The sequence below is a fragment of the Mobula birostris genome, chromosome 6 (assembly GCF_030028105.1).
Source record: "Mobula birostris isolate sMobBir1 chromosome 6, sMobBir1.hap1, whole genome shotgun sequence".
NCBI lineage: Eukaryota > Metazoa > Chordata > Chondrichthyes > Myliobatiformes > Myliobatidae > Mobula > Mobula birostris.
This window is the reverse complement of record NC_092375.1, coordinates 76,973,476-76,995,515: the sequence shown is the minus strand read 5'-3', so window position 1 is coordinate 76,995,515 and position 22,040 is coordinate 76,973,476.

Sequence of the window (22,040 nt, the reverse complement as noted above, 5' to 3'; positions counted from 1 at the left end):
CTGCCTTTTCTCTGACTATTTCTGCAACTGATCTATAACCTGCTGTATTCTTTGCCAGTCTTCTACACTATCCACAATTCCACCAATCATGGTATCATCTGCAGATTTACTTACTCACCCATTTACATTTTCATCCAGATCATTTATATAAATCACAGACAGCAGAGGTCCCAGCACAGATCCCCATGGGACTCCACTAATTACAGACCTCCAGGTCAAATAAGTCCCTTCAACCACTACCCTCTGTTTTCTATGCGCAAGCCAGTTCTGAATCCAATCAGCCAATTCGGTGAAGACCTCATGCATCTTAGTCTTTGGGATCAGCCTCCCATGAGGGACTTTGTGAAACGTCTTACTAAAATCCATGTACACAACATTCACTGTCCTACCTTCGTCAATCTCTCTCTCCACCTTGTCAAAACACTCAATCAAGTTGGTAAGGCATGACCTACCCAACTCAAAGCCATGCTGACTCTCTCTAATTAGGCCGTGGGTTTCCAAATGTTCATATATCCTTTCCCTAACAATTTTCTCCAACAATTTCCCTATAACTGAGGTGAAACTCAACAGTCTATAGTTCCCAGAAATTTCCTTTGTTCCCTTCTTAAATAGAGTTACAATATTAGCCACTTGCCATTCCTCTGGGACTTGTCTGTGGCTAGAGAGGACATGAAAATACTGGTCAAGAGTACAGAAGTTTCATCTCCTGCCTCCTTCAATAGCCTGAGGTAGATCCCATCATGTCCTGGGGAGTTATCCACCCTAATGCTCATTTATACACTCAGCACTGATCTCCTGGTACTCCATATCCTTTTCCTTGGTCAATACTGAAGCAAAGTACTCACGAAGTACCTCACTTACTTTCTCTTCATCCAACCAAATGTTCCCGCCTTTATCTTAGAGTTGTCCCACCTCCCCCTAGTTATCCTCTTGCTCTTGATGTATGTATAAAATACCTTGGTATTCACCTTAATCCTACTTGCCAAAGACTTTTCCTGCCCCTCCTGGTTTTCTTAATTCCCTTCCTTAGTTCTTATCTGGCTTCTTTATACTCCTTGTGCTTCGTTTGATCCTAACTTCTGAAGCATTCTATACTTTTCCTTTTTCTTCTTGACTAAACTCACCACCTCCCTTGACATCCAAAGTTCCATCCCGTTCTTTCTTCTAAGTTAGGGAATTAGAGCTGGAGTTGGATGAACTTTGGATCATTCGTGAGGCAGAGGCAGAGGCAGAAATAAACAGGAGTTACAGGGAGATAGTCACCCCTAAAGGTCAGGAGGCAGGTAGCTGGGTACCTGTCAGGAGAGGGAAGGGGAATAGACAGAATGAGCAGAGCACCCCTGTGGCCGTTCCCATCAATAATAAGTATACCCTTTTGGATACTGTTGGTGGGGACTACCTACCAGGGACAAACTGCAGTGGTTGTGTCTCTGGCACCGAGACTGGACCCTCAGCTCAGAAGGGAAGGAGGGAAAAGAGGACAGCAGTAGTGATAGAAGATTCAATAGTTAGGGGGACAGATAAGACGTTCTGTGGGAGAGTTCAAGAATCCCATATGGTCTGTTGCCACCCTGGTGCCAAGGTCCGCGATATCTCGGATCGAGTTCTCGGTATTCTCAAGATGAAGGGTGAGCAGCCAGATGTCATGGTCCATGTAGGGACCAATGACGTAGATAGGAAGAAAGAGGAGGTCCTGCAAAGAGAATTTAGGGAGTTAGGTGCAGAGTTGAAGGACAGGACTTCCAGGGTTGCAATCTCAGGATTGCTACCCATGCCACGTGCTAGTGAAGCTGGAAGTAGGAAGATAATGCAGCTAAATACGTGGCTCAGGAGTTGGTGCAGGAGGAAGGGCTTCATGTTTCTGGACATGTTCCAGGGAAGATGGGACCTGTTCCGACGGGATGGGTTGCACCTGAACTGGAGGGGGACGAACATCCTTGTGGGAAGTTTTGCTAGTGCTGCTCCGGGGGGTTTAAACCAGATTTTCAGGGGGAGGGGAACCAGAGTGTTAAAGCAGATAGTGAGGTGGAGGAGGATAAAGGCTATGCGAGAACTGCAAGTATAGTGCATGGAGTAAAGCCAGATCTAACATATAAAGAGGGTTTGAGGAAAGAGAAACAGAGTAAAGGGTGTAAAGGTAGTAGAAGGGCTAAAGTGCATGTACTTCAATGCAAGAAGCATCAGGAACAAAGGTGATGAACTGAGAGCTTGGATATATACATGGAATTATGATATAGTGGACATTACAGAGACTTGGCTGGCACCAGGGCAGGAATGGATTCTCAATATTCCTGGATTCCTGTGCTTTAAAAGGGATAGAGAGGTGGGGGAAGGGGAGGAGGGGTGGCATTACTGGTCAGGGATACTATTACAGCTACGGAAAGGGTGGGTAATGTAGCAGGATCCTCTTTTGAGTCAATATGGGTAGAAGTCAGGAACAGGAAGGGAGCAGTTACTCTATTGGGAGTATCCTATAGGTCCCCTGGTAGCAGCAGAGATACCGAGGAGCAGATTGAGAGGCAGATTTTGGAAAGGTGCAAAAATAACAGGGTTGTTATCATGGGTGACTTTAACTTCCCTAATATTGATTGGCACCTGATTCGTTCCAATAGATTAGACGGGGCAGAGTTTGTTCAGTGTGTCCAGGATGGATTCCTGTCACAGTATGTTGGCAGGCCGACAACGGGGAATGCCATACTAGATCTTGTATTAAGTAATGAACCAGGTCAGGTCACAGATCTCTCAGTGAGTGAGCATCTGGGGGATAGTGACCACCACTCCCTGGCCTTTATCATGGAAAAGGATAGAATCAGAGAGGACAGGAAAATTTTTAATTTGGGAAGGGCAAATTATGAGGCTATAAGGCTAGAACTTGCGGGTGTGAATTGGGATGATGTTTTTGCAGGGAAACGTACTATGAATATGTGGTCGATGTTTAGGGATCTCTTGCAGGATGTTAGGGATAATTTGTCCCAGCGAGGAATTTAAAGAATGGTAGGGTGAAGGAACCACGGGTGACAAGTGAGGTGGAAAATCTAGTCAGGTGGAAGAAGGCAGCATACATGAGGTTTAGGAAGCAAGGATCAGATAGGTCTATTGAAGAATATACAGTAGCAAGAAAGCAGCTTAAGAAAGGGCTGAGGAGAGCAAGAAGGGGGCATGAGAAGGCCTTGGCGAATAGGGTAAAGGAAAACTCCAAGGCATTCTTCAATTATGTGAAGAACAAAAGGATGACAGGTGTGAAGATACGACCGATTAGAGATAAAGGTGGGAAGATGTGCCTGGAGGCTGTGGAAGTGAGCGAGGTCCTCAATGAATACTTCTCTTCAGTATTCACCAATGAGAGGGAACTTGATGTTGGTGAGGACAATATGAGTGAGGTTGATGTTCTGGAGCATGTTGATATTAAGAGAGAAGAGGTGTTGAAGTTGTTAAAATACATTAGGACAGTTAAGTCCCCGGGGCCTGACGGAATATTCCCCAGGCTGCTCCACGATGTGAGAGAAGAGATTGCTGAGCCTCTGGCTAGGATCTTTATGTCCTCATTGTCCACGGGAATGGCACTGGAGGATTGGAGGGAGGTGACTATTGTCCCCTTGTTCAAAAAAGGTAGCAGGGATAGTCCGGGTAATTGTAGACCAGTGAGCCTTACGTCTGTAATGGGAAAGGTGTTGGAAAAGATTCTTAGGGATAGGGTCTATGGGCATTTAGAGAATCATAGTCTGATCAGGGACAGTCAGCATGGCTTTGTGAAGGGCAGTTCATGTCTAACAAGCCTGATAGAGTTCTTTGAGGAGGTGACCAGGCATATAGATGAGGGTAGTGCAGTGGATGTGATCTACATGGATTTTAGTAAGGCATTTGACAAGGTTCCACATGGTAGGCTTATTCAGAAAGTCAGAAGGCATGGGATCCAGGGAAGTTTGGCCAGGTGGATTCAGGATTGTCTTGCCTGCAGGAAGCAGAGGATCATGGTGGAGGGAGTACATTCAGATTGGAGGGTTGTGACTAGTGATGTCCCACAAGGATCGGTTCTGGGACCCCTACTTTTCGTGATTTGTATTAACGACCTGGATGTCGGGGTAGAAGGGTGGGTTGGCATGTTTGCAGATGACACAAAGTTTGGTGGTGTTGTGGATAGTGTAGAGGATTGTCGAAGATTGCAGAGGGACATTGATAGGATGCAGATGTGGGCTGAGAAGTGGCAGATAGAGTTCAACCCAGAGAAGTGTGAAGTGGTACACTTTGGAAGGACAAACTCCAAGGCAGGGTACAAAGTAAATGGCAGGATACTTGGATGAGTGGAGGAGCAGAGGGATCTGGGTGTACATGTCCACAGATCCCTGAAGGTTGCCTCACAGGTAGGCAGAGTAGTTAAGAAAGCTTATGGAGTGTTAGCTTTCCTAAGTCGAGGGATAGAGCTTAAGAATCGCAGGTTAATGATACAGCTCTATAAAACTCTGGTTAGGCCACACTTGGAATACTGTGTCCAGTTCTGGTTGCCTCACTATAGGAAGGATGTGGAAGCATTGGAAAGGGTACAGAGGAGATTTACCAGGTGCTGCCTGGTTTAGAGAGTATGCATTATGATCAGAGATTAAGGGAGCTAGGACTTTACTCTCTGGAGAGAAGGAGGATGAGAGGAGACATGATAGAGGTATACAAGGTATTAAGAGGAATAGATAGAGTGGATAGCCAGAACCTCTTCGCAGGGCACCACTGCTCAATACAAGAGGACATGACTTTAAGGTAAGGGGTGGGAAGTTCAAGGGGGATATTAGAGGAAGGTTTTTCAATCAGAGATTGGTTGGTGTGTGGAATGCACTGCCTGAGTCAGTGGTGGAGGCAGATACACTAGTGAAATTTGGGAGACTACTAGACAGGTATATGGAGGAATTTAAGGTGGGGGCTTATATGGGAGGCAGGGTTTAAGGGTCAGCACAACATTGTGGGCCAAAGGGCCTGTACTGTGCTGTACTGTTCTATGTTCTATGTTCTAACAGGAATACTCTTTTCTCATACTCTGTGCAATTGATCTTTAAACACCCTGATCTGGACTTGCCAGAGGAAAGGTGTTCCTAATTAACTCTTCTTAGACCCTGCCTAATGCCCTCATAATTTGCCCTATTCCAATTTAAAACTCTCCCACAAGGACCATATCTATCCTTATCTATCGCTATCCTGAAAGTTAAGGAGTATGACTATTCCCTAACTGCTCACCCACTGAAAGGTCAGTCACCTGGCCAGGCTCATTACCCAACACCAGGTCCAGTATGGCCCCTCCTCTCGTCGGACTGTCCACATATTGATTTAAGAAACCTTCTTAGATGCACTTAACAAATTCTGCCTCATCTAAACCCCTTACACTGAGAAGATCCAAGTTTAAAAGAGGTAGGATCAAATTTTCAGCCAGTTGGCGTGAAGGAGCACCTGTGATGAATACTCCTGAGCCACCAGCCGAGAACCAGTGGAGGTCATAACTCCTTTTAACTAATGTCAGAACAGGCCTCAACTGCTAGCTTGAAGTCAGCTTCAGTAACAGTGGCAGCACCAGTTCCAGGCCTTGAGTGCTCAGCAAGGCACAGTACAGCAGGTGTTGCTAACAGTTTGGCGTCACTATACACACCTGACAGTGTAGTGTGTATTGAGGTCTGGTGCATGGAGGACCATGAATAGATTCCTGAAAAGCAGTCCTTGCACAAGTTTTCAATTGTATTGAGCAACTACTGTAGATCAAAATTTGAGTCTAATGTTGCATAATATAACAGAGTCCAAGGGGTAAAATCTCAAGCCATCTAACCATTAGCAGTGCAAAGGGGGGAAATGCTTTCATGGAGTTGAACTTGTACATAATTCAGAAAGTGAACCCACTTTTAATAGCCATCCACATGTGCAGCCCTGCATGGGTATTGACGGGCAAGCAGAGGTAACGAAGAAAATTTGGCCCACAGGATACAGTATCACCTGACTCACCTTAGTCTCTTACCTTGAGTAGAAGAATAGGATTTACATAGGAACAAGGGTAAGCTACTCACTCCCATAGCCTGTTCTGTTACTGAGTTCGGTCAGAGCTGGAAAGGACCTTATGTTCATTTAACTGCCCTGGCGCTATGTCCTAGAATGCATGTACCTAACATAAGTTTATCAGACTTATATACCAAATCAGACTTACAGGAAACCGGCAGTGACTTCTTTTAGAAAAGGCAATTCCAGGGTTCTACCACATTTTGTACAAAAGTTGATTTCATTCTTACTTCGCCAGCACTCATTTTAAGATGATAGCCATTAATTTTTTAATTGCTTCATCTGAGGAAATGATATCTCCGTCAATTTTTTTTGATGCGTTAAACATCTTAATCTGATCACTGCTCAACACAAAGGGAGCACAAGTCACATTACTGCAACCTGCACTGCTATTTGAATTCTTTATGGCATGGCATTATTCCATTTTGCACCTAATTACAAATTCACAGGTTCAATATTACGATATGCACTCAACTGCGCCAGCTTCTGGAAATCTGTCGCTTTAACTCTCCAGAGTATGGCTAGCTGGTGCGGCCCCTTTAAGGATTCAGGGCCATCCTGCGAACCAGCCGCCATGTTTTGGCACCAGGATTTCAGTATTTAAGGAGCACCTGAATGGAGGTTCAGTACTCAATCACCACCTCGACTAGGGTTATCATCTAGTGTCTTGTCAGTGCTCATTTCTCATACCAGTTTCATAGCATGTCTTGATCCTTGCCTCAGATACTCCAGCATTTGGTCTTAACCATCCTTGTCAAGGTCTCTCATCACATATAGATCCACAAAAACAATGCATCCATTTAATATCTTATGAAGAGCTTTAAAAAAATCCACCTGGTATGAGGTATTCAAGAGTTAATGTAAAAAGATCATTTTTATAATAAAAATCAAAATACTGCTTAAAAGTTAACCTTACATCTATTGTTTTTACTTCATAATTCTAGTTGTAACAGTACTTTCCTATTGATTTCAAAATAGATTTATTAAGGTGTTGTATATGTTAACAATGTACATTTTTGTGCTGCTATTGCATCATCTGTAATGCTCATAATTGTGCCATTTACTCTTACTTAGATTGTCACCTTATCACAGCCATTACAGCGGACAACAAATTTTTTTAAAGGTTTTGCTTCCTCATCAATTTCTTTTTGTTTATGATAGACCATTTGAAGCTGATATAATTTCCTACTACTTGTATAATGTAGGAATTTGGAGAAACAAGAAAACATAGAAAACCTACAGCACAATACAGACCCTTCAGCCCACAAAGCTGTGCCGAACATTTCCTTACCTTAGAACTACCTAGGCTTACTCATTGCCCTCTATTATTCTAGCTTCGTGTATCCATCCAAGAGTCTCTTAAAAGACCCTATCGCTTCCGCCTCCACCACAGCCACCAGCAGCCCATTCCAAGCACTCACCACTCCCTGCGTAAGAAGCTTACCCCTGACATCTCCTCTGTACCTACTTCCAAGCACCTTAAAACTATGCCCACTCATGCTGGCCAATTCAGCCCTGGGAAAAAGCCACTGACTATCCACACAATCAATGCCTCTCATCATCTTGTACACCTCTATCAGGTCACCTCTCATCCTCTGTCGCTCCAAGGAGAAATGGCCGAGTTCACTCAACCTATTCTCATAAGGCATGCTCCTCAATCCAGGCAACATCCTTGTAAATGTCCTCTGCACTCTTTCTATGGTTTACACATCCTTCCTGTAGTGAGGCAACCAGAATTGAGCACAGTACTCCACGTGGGGTCTGACCAGAGTCCTATCTAGCTGCAACATTACCTCTCGGCTCTTAAACTCAATCCCACGATTGATGGAGGCCAATGCACCGTATGCCTTCTTAACCACAGAGTCAACCTGTATAGTAGCTTTGAATGTCCTATGGACTCGGACCCCAAGATCCCTCTGATCCTCCACACTGCCAAGAGTCTTGCCATTAATGCTATATTCTGCCATCATATTTGACCTACCAAAATGAGCTACCTCACACTTATATGGGTTGAACTCCATCTGCCACTTCTCAGCCCAGTTTTGCACCCTACCAATGTCCCGCTGTAACCTCTGACAGCCCTCCACACTATCCACAACACCCCCAACCTTTGTGTCATCAGCAAATTTACTATACCATCCCTCCACTTCCTCATCCAGGTCACTTATAAAAATCACAAAGAGTAGAGGTCCCAGAACAGATTTCTGAGGCACACCACTAGTCACTGGCCTCTATGCAAAATATAACCATTTACAACCACTCTTTGCCTTCTGTGGGCAAGCCAGTTCTGGATCCACAAAGCAATGTCCCCTTGGATCCCATGCCTCCTTACTTCCTCAATAAGCTTTGAATGGGGTACCTTATCAAATGCCTTGCTGAAATCCATATACACTACATCTACGGCTCTACTTTCATCAATATGTTTAGTCACATCCTCAAAACATTCAATCAGGCTCATAAGACACAACCTGCCTTTGACAAAGCCATGCTGACTATTCCTAATCATATTATGCCTCTCCAAATGTTCATAAATCCTGCCTCTCTGAATCTTCTCCATCAACTTACCAACCACTGAAGTAAGACTCACTGGTCTATAATTTCCTTGGCTATCCCTACTCCGTTTCTTGAATAAGTGAACAAAATCCGCAACCCTCCAATCCTCTGGAACCTCTCCCGTCCTCATTGATGATGCAAAGATCATTGCCAGAGGCTCAGCTCCTCCCTCACTTCCCACAGTAGCCTGGTGTACATTCCGTCCGGTCCTGGAGACTTAGCCAACTTGATGCTTTCCAAAAGTTCCTCTGCATCATCTTCATTAATATCTACAGGCTCAAATTTTTCAGTCCCCTGCAAGTCATCCCTATAATCACCAAGGTCCTTTTCTGTGGTGAATACTGAAGCAAAGTGTTCATTAAGTACCTCTGCTATCTCCTCCGGTCCCATACACACTTCTCCACTGTCACACCTGATTGGTCCTATTCACTCACATCTTATCCTCTTGCTCTTCACATACTTGTAGAATATCTTGGGGTTTTCCTTAATCCTGTCTGCCAAGGCCTTCTCATGGCTCCTTCTGGCTCTCCTAACTTAATTCCTAAGCTCCTTCCTGCTAGCCTTATAATCTTTTAGATCTCTATCATTACCTAGTTTTTTTTGAACCTTTCATAAGCTCTTCTTTTCTTCTTAACTATACTTTGTAGATTTACAACAGTCTTTGTACACGAACAACATGAATTCTGCAGATGCTGGAAATTCAAGCAACACACATCAAAGTTGCTGGTGAACGCAGCAGGCCAGGCAGCATCTGTAGGAAGAGGTGCAGTCGACGTTTCAGGCCGCGACCCTTCGTCAGGACTAACTGAAGGAAGAGTGAGTAAGGGATTTGAAAGTTAGAGGGGGAGGGGGAGATCCAAAATGATAGGAGAAGACAGGAGGGGGGGGAATAGAGCCAAGAGCTGGACAGGTGATAGGCAAAAGGGGATAGGAGAGAATCATGGGACAGGAGGTCCGGGAAGAAAGACGGGGGCGGGGGGGACCCAGAGGATGGGCAAGAGGTAACTTCACCTGGAGTCGACTGGGGTGATATACTGCGTCCAGTGCTCCTGATGTGGCCTTTTATGTATTGGCGAGACCCAACGCAGACTGGGAGACCACTTTGCTGAACATCTACGCTCTGTCCGCCAGAGAAAGCAGGATCTCCCAGTGGCCACACATTTTAATTCCACATCCCATTCCCATTCTGACATGTCTATCCACAGCCTCCTCTACTGTAAAGATGAAGCCACACTCAGGTTGGAGGAACAACACCTTATATTCCGTCTGGGTAGCCTCCAACCTGATGGCATGAACATCGACTTCTCTAACTTCCGCTAAGGCCCTACCTCCCCCTCGTACCCCATCTGTTACTTATTTTTATGCACACATTCTTTCTCTCACTCTCCTTTTTCTCCCTCTGTCCCTCTGAATATACCTCTTGCCCATCCTCTGGGTCCCCCCCCTTGTCTTTCTTCCTGGACCTCCTGTCCCATGATCCTCTTGTATCCCCTTTTGCCTATCACCTGTCCAGCTCTTGGCTCTATCCCTCCCCCTCCTGTCTTCTCCTATCATTTTGGATCTCCCCCTCCCCCTCCAACTTTCAAATCCCTTACTCACTCTTCCTTCAGTTAGTCCTGAAGAAGGGTCTCGGCCTGAAACGTCGACTGCACCTCTTCCTACAGATGCTGCCTGGCCTGCTGCATTCACCAGAGTCTTTGTACACCATGGTTCCTGTATTCTACCATCTTTTCCCTGTCTCATTGGAATGTATCTACACGGAACCGTATGCAAATATCCCCTGAACATTTGCCACATTTCTTCCGTACGTTTCCCTGAAAACATCTGTTTCCAATTTATGCTTCTAAGTTCCTGCCTGATAGTCTCATATTTCCCCTTACTCCAATTAAACGTTTCCCTAACTTGTCTGTTCTTATCACTCTCCAATGCTATGGTAAAGGAGATAGAATTGTGATCACTATCTCTAAAATGCTCTCCCACTGTGTGACCTGACACCTGACCAGGTTCATTTCCCAATACCAGATCAAGTACAGCCTCTCCTCTTGTAGGCTTCTCTGTATATTGTGTCGTGAAACCTTCCCGAACACACCTAATAAACTCCACCCCATCTAAACCCCTCACTCTAGAGATATGCCAATATTTGGGAAATTAAAATCTCCCACTACAACAAACCTGTTATTATTACTCCTTTCCAGGATCTGCCTCCCTATCTGCTCCTCGATGTTCCTGTTACTATTGGGTGGTCTATAAAAAAAAAACCCAGTAGAGTTATTGACCCCTTCCTGGTCCTAACTTCCACTCACAGAGACTCCGTAGACAACCCCTCCATGACTTCCAGCTTTTCTATAGCCATGACACTATCTCTGATCAGCAGTGCCACACACCTACCTCTTTTGCCTCCCTCCCTATCCTTTCTGAAACATCTAAAGCCTGGCACTTGAAGTAGCCATTCCTGCCCCTGCACCATCCAAGTCTCTGTAATGGCCACAACATCATAGCTCCAAGTGCTGATCCATGTTCTAAGCTCATCCGCTTCATTTAATGATGCAATTTAATGTGGATAAATGTGAAGTTATCCACTTTGGTGGCAAAAATAGGAAAACAGATTATTATCTGAATGGTGGCCGATTAGGAAAAGGGGAGGTGCAACGTGACCTGGGTGTCATTATACACCAGTCATTGAAAGTGGGCATGCAGGTACAGCAGGTGGTGAAAAAGGCGAATGGTATGCTGGCATTTATAGCGAGAGGATTTGAGTACAGGAGCAGGGAGGTACTACTGCAGTTGTACAAGGCCTTGGTGAGACCACACCTGGAGTATTGTGTGCAGTTTTGGTCCCCTAATCTGAGGAAAGACATCCTTGCCATAGAGGGAGTACAGAGAAGGTTCACCAGATTGATTCCTGGGATGGCAGGACTTTCATATGAAGAAAGAATGGATGAACTGGGCTTGTACTCGTTGGAATTTAGAAGATTGAGGGGGGATCTGATTGAAACGTATAAGGTCCTAAAGGGATTGGACAGGCTAGATGCAGGAAGATTGTTCCCGATGTTGGGGAAGTCCAGAACGAGGGGTCACAGTTTGAGGATAGAGGGGAAGCCTTTTAGGACCGAGATTAGGAAAAACTTCTTCACACAGAGAGTGGTGAATCTGTGGAATTCTCTGCCACAGGAAACAGTTGAGGCCAGTTCATTGGCTATATTTAAGAGGGAGTTAGATATGGCCCTTGTGGCTACGGGGGTCAGGGGGTATGGAGGGAAGGCTGGGGCGGTGTTCTGAGTTGGATGATCAGCCATGATCATAATAAATGGCGGTGCAGGCTCAAAGGGCCGAATGGCCTACTCCTGCACCTATTTTCTATGTTTCTATTCATAATACACCTCACATTAAAATAGACACATCTCAAACCATCCCTTCTCTATCACCTGCCTATCCTCCCTTTCGCACTGTCTCCAAGCTTTCTCTATTTGTAAGCCAAATGCCCCTTCCTCCATCTCTTCAGTTCGGTTCCCACCCCCCAAGTAATTCAAGTTTAAACTCTCCCCTGTAGCCTTAGCAAACCTCCCCACCAGGATATTGGTCCCCCTTGGATGCAAGTGCAACCCGTCCTTTTTGCACAGTTCACACCTGCCCCGAAAGAGGTCCCAATGATCCAAAAATTTGAATCCCTGCCCCCTGCTCCAATCCTTCAGCCATGTATTTATCCTCTACCTCATTCTATTCCTATACTCACTGTCACGTGGCACAGGCAGTAACCCCAAGTAGTCCCGAAATTAACTTTTATTGAATATAGTACATTTAATTGCATAATGGTGCTTATGCTTTGCACCAACTAAGCTAAAAATGTTTTGTTGATGATTTTCATTTTTTATTCAGTGTCTGAGGCTTCTCACTTAAGAGTCCAACAATAATCGGCCAGCATTCAGTTGCTCTTATACTATTTCTCCATGACCACAATGTCCTGGTGAAACCTTTCTGTCATGGTCCGGTCCATGAGGTCCGCATTCCGGTTCACGGTCCGGTCCATAAACTCAGGACTGGGGGTCTTCCAGCTGTCCCTTGTTTGACTAAATCAAAGGCACCTGATTCCCATCTTTGGGCTTGCAATACAAGTAGCCTTGGGATTGAGTGTGGGCTGCTGGTTTGTTTTGTCAGTCCCCCTTGGAGCAACCTGCTGATGGAAGGCTAGTGAAACCATTTGTGATCTCTAGGCCTGGTTGGAGAACCAGTGCTTCATGGAGTCTTGTTGCCACTCATTGGAGTAGTCCTTGTGGTATGGATTTGGCTGTTTCCTGGGCCAGCTGAGTGGTGGCTGGCCACTCTGAGCTAGGTAGGGATCTGGCTGTGCCTGTAGCCAGCTGAGGTTGCTGGCTGAACTGAGACTTGGAGCAACCCTGATGCAGCGATGGAACTGTCTGTTGTTCTTTGGTGTTTTTCTTTTCTTGTCCTTACCTCTGTGGGGTAAGTCAGGCCTATTTGCTCTTGCCCTGTGGGGGGTCATGTCTTGTCTTGTCTTTGCCTCTGTTGGGTAAGTCTGGCTGTCTTGCCATTATCCAACAGATGGACCTGTCCCACCTTGGTGTGCAGAAGTTGAGTCCTGGCTTGTCTTAGGATAAGTCCTGGCTCTATGTATATGTTCTGTCCTGTCTCATGTTAGTGTCATGTTAAAGATGAGTCCTGGCTTGTTGAAGGATAAGTCCTGGCTCTATGTTGATGTTTAGTTCCCAGTCTGTCTCTGAGCTCTAAGTACCCCCAGCCTTGAGGGTCTGGTGGCCAAGCTCCAAGTGCCCCTAGCCTTGGGTCCCACTTTTCTCAGTTCTGATGACAGATATTTGATCTGAAATAGTAATGTTATCTTCTTTCCACAGATCTGTTGAGTATTTCCAATACTTATTTCCCCCATCTACAGTATATTTCCTTTCCAATTATTCTGCATCAGCTTCATATCTAATGAAATAAGTTTGATGATGAAAAAAGCTGAATCTAATGTATGTGTGTGTATGTATGTGTGTATATATATATATATATATATAGTATAAAGCACCCAGAGTGAAACTCAGGTACTCAAAGGGAGAGAATATAAACTCTACAGCAATTTCAACTGGCAGACAGGGCTTCCCCTTAAATGCTTTGCAGCCAGAGGTACTGCAGTCAGTAAAGATGGCCTGGTCAGTAAACAACAGATCTGCTCAAGTGAATCACTGACTCAGGAGTTGTAGTGGGCAAGTGTTAATGGAAAGGGCAGGGTACTGAGCTCAGGGGTAATGAGTTTAGCTTCTGCTTTCACCTGCACTACCTACTGCTCCTGCACTTCTAAAACAACTATTATTTTTACGAATCTCTGCAAACACTGTTGCCTAGAAAATGTACAATGTAATACAATGATTGTGTTTTATGTAATATACTTCAGAAAGGAGGATAAGCATAAGGGCAAATTGAAGACCTAACTGGAGCTGTATACAGTCACAGGGTGAACATGCTAATGCCACAGACAACATTGGAGATTGTTGTGTATTTAATATTTCAGTAATATTACAAATATATTGCTTCATTAAGCATTTTTTGTTTACATAATTCATTACAGGTTATATGTACGAAGTATGTGAATGGATTCGGCCATCATGCCAATGTATCAAAAGTGTATGCCTCGCTTAAAGTAAAAACTAAACCTGCACAGTTATTTCAGGATCTGTGCTTTTCTTTTGGTTAGTCTTATGTTTTGGAGTTAAAAATCATAACAGTGATGATGAAGTTTTAAACAAACCTGAGATGACTGCTTAGCTGTTAAGGCTCAGCAAGATATTTGAGTTTAAGAGGAAAGTGCAGTGAGAAACAGTCAAGTGAAAAACTGCACATCAGGAAGGGACAGAAAGGGGTGAGTTAAAACAAAGGCAGAGCAGACAAATTCTAGTGTTCATAAACAGTGATAATTAGCATAAATTTTTAGAAAAGTAGAAATGGCTGGTTACAGCAAAAAGGTAGATATGTTTGATTGCACAAAAGGCTCCTGTACACCAAACAATTTGATCAGTATTTTGGAGCAAATTAAATAGCCAATGAGAAACAAGTGCCAGTTTTGCTGAGTGCATTGGATTTAAAGGCATATTGTTTTCTCTGAAGTTTAACCGCACCAACCAAACCAGCCGAAATGAGCTTTGCTGCTATCATGAAAATAATGCATGAGCATTCAAAACCAAAACCATTGTTGCGTACTGAATGCTTTAGGTTTCATAAGTGGAATCAAAAGGAAGGGGAATCCATTTCAGCATATGTGGCTGAATTGAAGAGATCGTTTGAGCATTGTCAGTTCAGTGATGGGTTTAATGATGCACTGAGAGGTTAGTTAGTTTAGGAAATCTTACAAGAAAGCATTCAAAAACAAGCTTCTAACTGAAACTCAACTCATTTAAAAGAGCAGTTGAAATCACTATCAATACAAACAGCAGAGATGCAACTGAGTTGCAGTTAGGGGAACAAAAGTGAGCATGAATAAAATTGTAGTGCCTCAACAGAAACTTGTCTGGTCAAACAAATTGTGTTTCTGTTGTGATAGGGGCTCACATACATCATTGCAGACTTTAAGGCAAAACTTCAGAAAGTGCAACAAGAGACACATACAGGTCAGGTGTACAAAAAATGGACTGCACAAGGAAGGGAAAAAGATAAAAAGTCAAGTTGGAATTTCAAAAAGAGCACTAATCAGCATGCTGTTGATGAAAAAAATCTGATAATGTTGAGAGTAATACAGGACTGAGTAGCTTGAGATTTAAAATGTGAAAACTACCACTGGACAAGCAATATAACTTGCATCAGAAGTGAACAGTAAATTAATTAAAATAGATTTGAACAATGGCTCAGCTCTTTCCATTATTCCACAACATGAATTTGAATGGCATTTCAAAGACACTGAACTGACAATGCTCAAACGATCTCTTCAATTCAGCCACATATGCTGAAATGGATTCCCCTTCCTTTTGATTCCACTTATGAAAGCAAATTAAGAAAGGTACTCTGATGCCATAGCAATGTTCAATTTTCACAGCATTACTGTGGAGTAGAGGAAATTGAGGCACGAGACAGCAGCTGGCCAAAATTGATTGGAAGGGGACACTAGCAGGGATGATACCAGCACAGTAATGACTGGAGTTTCTGGGACAATTTGGAAAGCGCAGAATGGATACATCCCAAAGAAGAGGTATTCTAAAGGCAGGATGATGCAACCACAGCTGATGAGGAAAATTTAAAAAAAAAAAAAAAGCATAAAAGCCAAAGAGCACATAAGAGCAAAAATTAATGGGAAGTTCAAGGATTGAGTGCTTAAAAGCAACAGAAGGAAACTAAAAAGCCATAAGGAGAGAAAAGATTAAATATGAAGGTAAGCTAGCCAATAGTATCAAAGAGTAACCATAAGATTTTCCAGATATATAAAGAGTAAGAGAGGCAAGAGTAAAGTGCTAAAAATTGATGCTGCAGAGATAATAGGGTACAAGAAAATGGTGGATGAAATAAAATTATAGGCCAGTTAACCTGACCTCAGTGGTTAGAAATATGTTGGAGTTGATTGTTAAGAATGAGGTCTCAGGTTACTTGGAGGCACATGATAAAATAGGCCAAAGTCAGCATGGTTTCCTTAAGGGAAAATCTTGCCTGACAAATCTATTGGGGTTCTTTGAGGAAATAACAAGCAGCATAGACAAAGGAAAAGCTGTGGATGTTGTGTTTTCAGAAAGCCTTCAACAAGGTGTCATACATGAAGATGCCTAACAAGATAGAAGTCTATGGTACTACAGGTAATATACTAGCATAGATTGAGGATTGGCTGACTGGCAGGAGGCAGAGTGAGAATACAGGGAGCATTTTCTGGTTGACTGCCAGTAACTAGTGGTGTTTCACAGGGGTGGGTTTTGGGACCACTTTTTACATTATATGTCAATGATTCGGATGATGGAATTGATGGCTTTGTGGCCAATTTTGCAGACAATACAAAGATAGGTGGAGAGGCAGGTAGTGTTGAGGAAGCAGGGAGGCTGCAGAAGGACTTAAACAGATCAAAAGAATGGGCAAAGAAGTGCTAGATGGAATACAATGTCAGAAGTGTATGGTCATGAACATTGTTAGTCTATTTTCCAAAGTTAAACTTGCAGATGGTGAGGATGAGAAATTCATTTCAAGAGGACTAGAATATAAAGGAAGGATGCAATGCTGAGGCTTTATAGGGCACCAGCGAAGACTCACTTGGAGTATTGAGAGCAATTTTGGACCCCTTATCTAAGAAAGGATGTGCTGAAATTGGAGAATTCACAAAAATGATTCCAGGAATGAAATGGCTATTGTATAACATGAGAAAATCTGTAGATGCTGGAAATTCAAGCAACACACACAAAATGCTGGTAGAACACAGCAGGCCACGCAGCATCCATAGGAAGAGATACAGTCGACGTTTCAGGCCGAAGGGTCTTGGCTCGTAACGTCGACTGTACCTCTTCCTATAGATGCTGCCTGGCCTGCTGTGTTCTACCAGCATTTTGTGTTGCTTGGCTATCGTACAAGAAATTTTTGATGTCGCTGTGCCTTCACCTGTTGGAATTTAGTTGAATGGGGGGTGGGTGGGCAATTTCATCGAAACCTATCCAACATTGAAAGGCCTAGATAGAATGGATGTGGAGAGGATGTTTCCTTTTGTGGGAGAGTCTAGGACCAGAGGGAAGAACTCAGAATAGAGGGACGTCCATTTAGAACAGAGATGAGCATGGATTTCTTTAGCCAGAGGGTAGTGAATATGTGGAGTTCATTCCTACAGGCAGCTGTGGAGGCCAGGTCATTATGTGTATTTAAGGTGGAGTTTGATAGATTCTTGTTTAGTCAGGGTGTGAAAGGGTTACGGGGAGAAGGCAGGAGAATGCGATTGAGACTGAAAATGGGTCACCCATGATAAAATGGTGGAGCATGCTCGATGGGCCATATTACTTAATTCTGCTCCTCTTATTGCATTATGGTCCTATGGTCTAACCACCATGGAGAAGGCCCCAGAACCTGGGAATGTTTTACAGCCACAAGTCTCACCTGCCAAGCAGAGGAACCTCCCTGGTCAAGAAAGACGTTATCCCAAAAGATTAAGTAATCTTCCACACCGATTAAATCTTTAGGCCTGAATGGGACAACTTAAATTTTATGACATTATGGATGTCTACATAATAATTCTATTCCATAATATACAGAAAATAAATATATATACATACACATACACATATATGTGTGTGCATATAAGTTGAGATGCATTCTACATTGAGTTGGAGTTTATAGCTAAGCAGGCAAGAGTGCTGTGTATTTAATATATCAATATTTGAATAATATTATAAATATATTGCCTGATTAAACATTCTTTGTTGTTTACATAATTCATTAGTTTATCTGTACAAAGCATGTGAATGGCAATGTGTTTTATGCATGCTCCTTGCCAAAGTAAAAACTAAATATACATAGTTATTCACAGCTCTGCGTCTTCTGTCGATTCATTTCATGTTTTGGAGTTACAAGACATGACAGAGATCAGGAATGAACCTGGGTCACTCGAACTGTTAGGCAGTAGGTCAAGAAGCTGGATCAATGAGATCCTCCAAAATACACTGTATTTTGCTGCCCTGCACATTCACTGAGATGTTGCAGAATATAAACTCACTCATGCTGTCAGGTAGACAATTGATCACATATACTGCTTACTCATTGATCATTTTCTAATCAATTTTAATCTACTTCACTAGTCCACCTCCATTTCCATTGATTTAGATTATCTTTGTGTGGATCCTTATCAAATGTAAAATCTATTAATAGAACATCATTTAAAAAAAAATCAACTTAAACTACTCAGACGAAAGTTATGTTAACCTTTTCTGATCCTCTTTTATTTGTTTAAGAACTGTCTTTCTCTTGAATAACCAGATTTAGAAGTGTTACCTCAGCTAACTGGGCTACTGAGAGATAGGAGGAGTGTGTTTCCATTTTCAAAGGCTTCACTGGACACTGACATGAGAGAAAATAAATGGAAGTTGCCAACAAGCTTTATAAATCAAATCTGTGGATCTTCCAAAGAAAGGAAATTGAACTCAATTGGGACACGAGTCCTGATAAAGGATCTCGGCCTGAAACTTTATTTCTCTCCTTAGATGCAGAATCTCTTGTGTTTATACTGTATCCTTCACAGCACTGTTCTTATAATTCTGCATTAAATAAAACACTAAACTCCAGGTTGCAACCAAACCAATTTCCAAAAAAAGGCAGTAAGTCTGTCTCAGGATTAAGATTTTAGTTTCATACCTCTGTTAGTATGATTTCAGACATAAGGGGGAACATGATATCTTTCAACAAAAGGAAGTAAGAGCTCTCAGTTTAGAGTGGAATATGAAAGGGGACGAGATTGCACAGATTTCTTTCAATATGGTCAGTGTTTCAATCAGGATGTGTCGACGATGTGCACACAGACTGACATTCCACATCTTAAAGTTTTGCTGTCACTTAAAACAGGATTTTCGACTTATCAAAAGGTTGACGACTTCTGAGCTCTTGCTGTCAGCTTTATGTTGATATGCTGCTTGTGGTGGAGTGAAAACCATTTCTTACAAGGCCAATAGTTTTAAATCTATTTAAAACCACAGACAAAAAATAGCCTGTGCTATCCTTGATCATTTTGATCCTAACTGCCAGGTTTTTTTCCAGATGCCCCATTGCTAAGCTAGAGACCTTGCTGCTTTATAGAGGACATAATCAATACTTCATGCAGCATTCAATATTAGTGTGTCTCCAAGGTGAGTTATGACTGTAATCCATTTGCTGCATGTATCACTGCAGTAACTAGTCATAGGTTAAGGCCAATTTGTGGTTAATAACTGTCAGACAGCTCCTCAGGCCATTATCTATAGTTCAGGTATTTCAGAATCAGAATTGGGTTTAATATCACCAGCATATGTCATGAAATTTGTTGTCTTTGTGGCAGCAATACATACCTCTTTCCTGGTGGTAACAATGAGAAGACAACATGTCTTGGGTGGTGGGGGTCCTTAATAGTGCAATATAGTAACTAAGACAGCCATGTTCAAGCATGAATAAGCAGCACTCAATCTGGGATGATTATTCGCATCAATTGAAAGAAAGGTACGAGTCTTACTGGCTCCATGTAGATGCACAGATGTTTCCTGATGTGCTGTCTTACCAATCTACTATCTCAGCACCTTGTGGGCAGCACAGGGGCCTTCAGCAATATTGCTGTTATGAATCACTCCACGTGCCATTCTCAGTGAAGGCACCCATGTGTGTAGAGCCAATGCCTGCCGGAATTATATAAAGCAAACGTAGCATGATAGCAAATAGCGTGGGTTTGACATCAGTGCTTACATTTAGGAGTGAGAGCTCCTGCTAACTCTCACTTTTCACCTCACTTGGCTGAGCATGAATTAAGCAGCAGAAAGGAAATTCTTCATCCCCTTCCACCCCCTCCACCCCCCAGGACTCATTACCTATCCCTGATTTTCTCTAGCTGTTGTAGTGTGTGATAGAGTAGGTCTGCCACAAATAATCTCTCCTTTCACCCAGCCCCCAGTAGCCCTGTAATTCTCATTGTCCCATGTGGCATTGCTGAGGTCATGGGTCATGTGCTTATCAGGGGCACAAGCTCAGTGGAACAGTTCATTTTGGGAGATGAAGAAGAGAGCTGGCTCCTGGAAATGTTTAGTTATTGATTGATTTTATTTTGCAATGTCATTGTGGACATTTGTAATTGTGAAGAAAGATGTGAATTTCGTGTATTTTGGTGAATGTGTAATTGTTCAGACTCATGGTAACAACCTCCATCTTCTCCATCCTGCAATCTGAAAAATGGACTATCCCTCATCTCCTAGAGCAGGAGATTCCGACTAACTTTTTTTCAGTGTAAGTGAAGAGAGGAAGGAGTGTGGTAAGGCAATGAATTCAATAGATTCACCACACTCTAGCTAAAGAAGTTCCTCTTCATCTTTGTTCTAAATGGATGTCTTTCTATTCCGCAGTGAAACTGATGCAAAATACTGACTAAGTTCCTCTGCCATATTCTTTGTCTCTTCCCCCCCCCCCCCATTACTACTTCTCTAGCATCATTTTCCAGTGGTCCAGTATCCACTCTCAACTCTCTTTTACTCTTTATGTATCTGAAAAACTTGTGGTATTCTCTTTTATATTACTGGGTAGCTTACCTGCTAATGAACCTTTTCTCTCCTTATTGCTTCTCTAGTTACCTTCTGTTGGATTTTAAAAGCTTCCCACTAATTTTTACTTGTATGCCCTCTCTTTTGCTTATACGCTCTCTTTGACTTCCCTTGTCAGCCACGGTTGCCTCATCCTCCCCTTAGTATACTGTTTCTTGGGGATAAAATGATCCTGCACCTTCTGAATTGCTCCCAGAAACTCCAGCCATTGCTGCTCTGCCATCATCCCTGCTAGTGCCTCTTTCCAATGAACTTTAGCCAGCTCCTCTCTCATGCCTCTGTAGTTCTCTTTACTCCACAGTAATACTGATACATCTGATTCTCCTTCTCAAACTGCAGGGTAAATTCTATCATATGATCACAGCCTCCTGAGGGATCCTGTACTCTTTAATTAAATCTGGTTGATTACACAAAACTGACTTTGGGTTACACACACCCATTACTTCCAATCAGAAGTGCATTATTAGGTATTCACTTAGGAATACAGGAATCCTTGAGAAATGAACTCCACCCCAACATGTCCACCACATGTTAGACATCACATTGCACAGATGCTTTTTTTGATTCACAATACACACAGGTTTGGTGAAAACAATCCAAACTTCCACTGCAGCACTCAGACACAGGTGTCTGCTATTTGCCCTGCTTTGGAAGCCACATCATTGAACATCAGAAACTGGATCCAATCTGCTTTCATGAACTTCCTGTGCCAAGGTAGAGCTGGACTTTGCCGTGCTCATTAACATTAAATATCGAGAATGGATTTAATTAATTAATAATATTAAGAATGTAATACTTGCTCTCTATGCAGCAAGCAACTCATTCTACATATGTGCCAATCATATTAGGCTAAATACTCTTCAAATGATTCAAATTACATTTATTATCAAAGTATGTGTGCAGTATACATCCCTGAGATTCATCTTCTCCACAGACAGCCACAAAACAAAGAAAACCAAGGAGAACCTTGGAACCCATTCAAAGAAACCATCAACCTCTTCCCCCCACATATAGAAAAAACAGATTGTGCGAACGGCATTAACTATATCATCCTCCTCATGCAAAACACAAATTGCACAAACAGCAACAAGAAAGGATGAGCAAAAGCAAAGAAAATCAAACACAAAATCAAAGAGTCCATATTCAATTCAGTTCAGTTTAACTCAGTGTTCATTATCTGCAGGCCGCCCCGATTCAAAGCCACCCAAGAAGAACAACAGAAAAAAGAGC